Below are 6,000 nucleotides of genomic sequence, written 5' to 3'. Positions count from 1 at the left end.
AGTTAAATTAGGTTCTTAATATTAAAACCCCTTCTAGCACGACATCACAAACTCTAATGAAGAAATTCAACACCTTCCAACTTATTATGGACCAAGGACAAAATATAATTGTGCTATTGTGGAAAAGTAGGAAAGGTGTTCTCATCTACCAGAAGTTGCCAAAGGTTGCACACTAATTTATATCAGTATCCAGAAAAAAAAATTCACCTATGAGCAATCCTGGTTAGAGGCCTCAAGTATTTGGGTGCTTGTGTTTGAGGTGCTGGTATCACGGATAGTTCAAAAGAGTAAAATTAGGTATCTTAGGTTGAAAATAATTCCAACTCTTACTCTTTTGAACATGGTATGTGAAATCTTACAGGTACCATGGAGTATGTTGTGACCATTATTGATCCCCCATCCCCCGGCATTGATTTCATCATGCCTCCTGTCAAAGAAAGGAAAGCCCAGCCTCAACCCATACCATGTTGGAGTCTGCATCTCCTACTAGAATCATATGACCGAAGAAATGTGCAATCATCATAGACCTAATGATAAATATTTATGCCCCCGCATGTGATATTCTTCTTTTCTAATCAGGGAAAATTGTGTTTATTTCGGATGGTACAAAGGAAAACCTGAAAAGCCTTTATGTGGACCCTAATTGGCCTTTATGAGGATACTTGTCTTTGTGGGTTAAAACTTCCTGTATCCTCCAATCAAATCTCCATGATTATCTTCCTATATAACCATCATCATATTGTGTTGTATGGATCACTAATTCAGAATTGGAAGTATGTGTGGAATATCAATTCTTGAAACTATATGACCAATAAAATTAAATCACTTATATCAAATACAATAGGTAATCATAATAGTAACAGTTATCACTATCTGCTAAACGATAGTATTATCTAACATTATTATCACCTTAAACGATCTCAAAAGTATTATGTAATACCAATATCGTATCTGATATCATCAGCATTCCTGTTTTTTAAGATAATGGATATCAGATTCAAATACTTGTTAGCAGCACCAAAGAGGAAAAGCATGCACAAATTATTGGGAAATCAGGAGGGCAAGTGTCAGAGACATAGTGAGGGCAAGGTCAGGTATCAAAAAGAAAATTAAAGTGCCAGAACTATAAGCATGAGCACAAGAACTAGAGTGAACATGAGAAAACATGACCAAACATGACTATGGTAGTGGGTGCATTTGCATAATGAATAATGCATTCAACAACATGTATTTTGAGGATAAGGAGTACAACAATAAGATGATAGGAACTTTGTCTAGGAGTATGTAGAGGAGCAATATCATGACAATAAGGAAGGGTTAATACCATCGTGAAAATGAGGGCGAGCATTAACCGTGAGATCAAGTGAAAGCAAGAGCATGATGACAAGTATAATTTTATGGAAATATATGTGGTTGGAAAGCCAATCACACATTCCATATCTTATTTCATATTCAATAATAGAACATATTCATTAAAGTGTAGGTGTGATGCTTATAATGAAGTCCATGAATACATTATCAGAATTCGTGAATTATGATGAGATCGTTATACAGAGATCACCAGTCTTTAAGTATGTGTTATATATATTCTTATTCTAAGGATACGCAAGAAGGACATGCAAGTATCCGGATCAAGACGAACTATTTAGCCTCACTCATATGATGAGTATGGTCGTTCTCGTACCCATTAGTGTAGAGACACTAATGATAGATAGTGGTTGCTCTTTAGTGGAAAGAGTTCACTAAATCAATCAGTACAAAACTCTGAATGGCATTATGCCAAAGTGTCAATTAGTTTGATCCACATCATGGTTCTGTAAGGGATCCATAGGCCTAAGACACTAAAGATGTACTTGGAATATGAACTACGAGTCTCTAATCATGGGATTCTAAATAGTCTTAGTTCGGGTGCATCTAGAAGTTCATGATGACGATTGAGTGGTCAAGATAGGATTGTTCACCCTCGGTATAAGAGGAGACAGGCCAAGAAAGACGATGTGATGAAGTCATCAGTCAAGGTAGTGAAATATCATTGAGAGTTCTATGATGATTTTCATCTGCATCAGTACTAACTCACATAAGCAATCAGGGCTTGATAGTTAACCATACCTTAAGTCATCCTATGAGAATCAAGTGAATGAGGAACTATATGTACACGATCACTAATAACAGACAGGTTCCATGAGTGAGTCAATACACACTCCTTTGTATCTTCTTGAGCACAATGTGTAGCTTGGCACCCCATGAGTTGGAGTCTCAACTTATAGATTGGATAAAATAGATCTGACATTAATTAATCTATATGATGATACATTTAATTAATTTAGACGTCAATAAAGGTTATTGTGCCTCTAGAGTCATTAACTAGACTGATACAAGGGCTTCGAGGCTCATACACAAATGGTTTTTTGGACCTTAGAAGATATAGTTAAGTTTGGGATTTCATAAAAAATACCCACTTACATCTATGATGTAACGACGACGACGGAAGTTGAACAAAGCTAATCATGATTAAGGAGGAGATTTGACATGTTGAGGACAGTGTGGATATGTCTAGAGGTTGCTCACATGAACAGTCCTACACAACTCACTCGAGGATCAAAGGAATCATGGATGTGATCTGTGTCGAAGATATTTATTTCATATTTTAATGATATCATTACGATTCTGTTTTAAGTCTTCCATTTCAAATCGTTCTTAGTTTTTTATCCATATCAAGAACACTATGATAAAAATGAGCACAAGCATGATGGTAAGGGAAACATGGAAAATGCAAAGGATCACATCATCATGAGTGATGAAAATCGTAAGTGGTCATAAGAGAGTAAGTGAAAAGGCATGCATTAGTACAGAAAATAGTTTGATCATGAGCACAAGAATGGTGAGGGCATGTGTGCAATGAGTGTAAATAAATTCCAAAAAAATAAGGGATATAATGACTATGAGGTCAAGGATGATCATGAGTCCTTTATCACTATGATTTCAAGAAAAAGATCAAGCACAAGCACAAGTGGAGAGTGAGAAAAAATGTGAGAACAAGAGCAAGTACAAACACAATAAGGTGACAAGCATGAGCATGAATAAAAAGTTGAAGGTAAAAGCACAAAAGGAAGGGATTAAAAGTCATGAGAGAAACTTCAAACATGAAAACATTTGTGAGGACATCAAGTGAAAGAAAAAAATACAAGAGAAACCATGAGAATGGGCATGTGAGTGTGGGTTAGAGCAACCACAAGGAATGGGGGTGAGAATGATGGTGAGCACAAGAACACTAGATACATCATGGATAGACATGAGGGAAAGCAAACCCACATGGGCAAGCATGATTGAAAGCAGAATGATTAGTGTACCATTAAGGGGAAGCAGACAGAAAACACAAGCATGGTTCTGATAGAAGATCATTGACAAAGCCAAGCATGAGTAAGATAGTGAGTGAAATCACGCGGTTATGAATTTTATGGTGACCACAAGGTCAAGCGTGACCATGAGACAAAAAACGATGGCACTCATGATCTTACAATTGTGGTCATGCTATTTTCTCACCATTGTGAGGGGGATCAAAGGGCCGGCATGACGGGTCATTGGGGATAAAAAAGGAGGTGCATACCTTCTGTGTGTATGAGCGTAAGGGTGTATTTTGAGGAGCATGAATCAAAAGTGGATTCCAAGGGTCAATATTACAAGGGGAACAATGAAGAAAATTAGGTGCACAATGCAAGAAGGTGAGAAGAAAGGGTGAGTAGAAGTGTAAGCATTAGGGAAATAAGATTGAGGATGAGTGCCCGTGACAAAAAAACTAAAAAGAAATGGCAGGAGTAAGATCTGGTGTGAGAACAAGAGAGGGTTTAAGGGATAGTAAAACTCTAAGCTGGAGGGCGAGTGGAGGCCCATTTCAGATACAAGTGTGGGAAGTCAAATGCATGTGGGAACAATCACAAGTCTGAGGGAAAGGGTGTGTAAGCTAGTGAGTATGAGCAAGAGGACAAATGTGAGGAAAATATTGATGGACACAAGCATGAGGGAAAGGGTGATCATGAGAGCGATGAATGCAAGTTCTAAAGGGACACAAGGGAGTGGGGGTAAAATCTTATGTGAGGTCAAGCACATGTATCCGAGTGAGTGCAAGGGTGAAAGTTATAGTGACTGAAAGTATAGTAGTTAAAGTGAACTGGACATACGTGCAGCACTAGAATGGAGGGATGGCATGGAGAGAGCTCTTGCAATGAAGAATAGGATAAGAGAGCTTTTGCAATGATGATCCTTAGGTTAGTAGCAAGGGTAAGCATGGGCCAGGTTCACTAGTAAATGTGGGAACATGGTTGAGGAAAGCAGAAGTGTGTGAATGCAAACAAAGGTCAGGGAAATAACCAGATTCAGGCTGTGAAAAAAGGAAAGTGAATTTATGATATTAAGAAAACATTGAGGATGAGCTAAATTTTGCGTGAGGACGGCTTTAAAAAAAGGTAGGCAGCGATAGATATTTGAATAGATAAAGAGGGTGCTAGATAGGGTTTGTGAAGGATGAGGATACTTACAAAATGATGAAAGATAAATGGATAAAGAGAGAGCAACAGAAAAGGATGGGGGATGAAAACACAGAGAGACTAGAAAGTGAGAGGTAAGAGTGGATGAAGGGAGAGAGAGAAATTACCAAATTGATCCGTATGAATTATCATTCACATTTCTAGGACATATGCAAACAAAGCTCTTTTCACCAGTTAGGGTTGGGAAAAATTATTATTTTACACTAAAATAGAGAGAAAGAGAGAGGGAGAACGGGGATCTCCCTCTCTCTCTCCCTGCCCTCCTCTCCCTCCCTCACTCACTCACTCTCCCCACTCCCTCTCCCGTGCTCCCTCTCTCTCTCCCTGAACCCCTTTCTACCGTATGGCCTCCCCCCTCTCTCTCCCCCCCCCCCTCTCCTGTGCTGTCGTGCCTCTCTCTCTCTCTCTCTCTCTCTCTCTCCCTCCCTCTCTCCCTCTCTCCCTCTCTCTCTCTCTCTCTCTCTCTCTCTCTCTCTCTCTCTCTCTCTCTCTCTCTCTCTCCGCTGCCCCCCACCGAAAGAGTGCCCCCCTTTTCTTTATTAAATTTCGTCCTATTCGTGTTCGTTTGTGAACGAACACGAACAGGATTTTTTGGCTGTTTGTTTGCCAATGAACAGTGTTTGTTTGTTGACGAAACACGAACTTCCCTACCCTATCACCAGTGATCTTGAGTCAGCTCGACACGTCCTGGGCAATTTTTTTGCAGATCATGTGGTATTCTACTATCACAATCTCAATATACTGATTACATTCTTAAACGTAAATAATATTTCCCTCTAAACTAGTCTATAATCCGTGTTGCAGTTCTTTGTCTCCTCAAAATATGGATATTCCCACTTTATATCACTCATTTAGGATCAATCATGAACTGTGTTATCTTTAAGGTGCCATATATCATGGTTTGGCTTTCAAAGTATCATCTAATTTCTCTCTGAACATCTTTACATATGCCAACTTGAACAATGAAGCTTAACATTCTTTCTCTATGAGGGTTTTTATCATCTAGAAGAGACTCTAGCATCATCATCTCAATATATTCATTGGCATATAAATCATATTAAACCTTGGTAATGGAGAAAGCCAAAAAGTGTACTTCTTAAAGTTTTATATGCCGATGAATATATTGAGATGATAATGCTAGAGTCTCTTCTATATGATAAAAAAAAATTTTGACATCATCTCAAGATTTTTAGGTGATAATCTTCCACAACATACGATGATGAAAAGCCAGAATTTCATGCATGGAATAAAGATGAATTAAATTGTATTTTTTCATGAAAGAATTTTCCTTTCGTATGGCTCCGTAGAAATATTTTTCGAGATTAAAAGTTTGAGCTTTATTTCATGTCACGAATTTACGTGCATGGTGTATTATGGATAATGGTATTACATGACTCAAGGAAAATGAAGCAATGAAATAATTAGCCAAGGTAGTGGAAATACATAAAAAGGAGCT

This window comes from Wolffia australiana, chromosome 18, assembly GCF_029677425.1.
Source record: "Wolffia australiana isolate 7733 chromosome 18, ASM2967742v1".
NCBI classification, from domain to species: Eukaryota; Viridiplantae; Streptophyta; class Magnoliopsida; order Alismatales; family Araceae; genus Wolffia; species Wolffia australiana.
Note: the sequence above shows the minus strand (reverse complement) of the source record.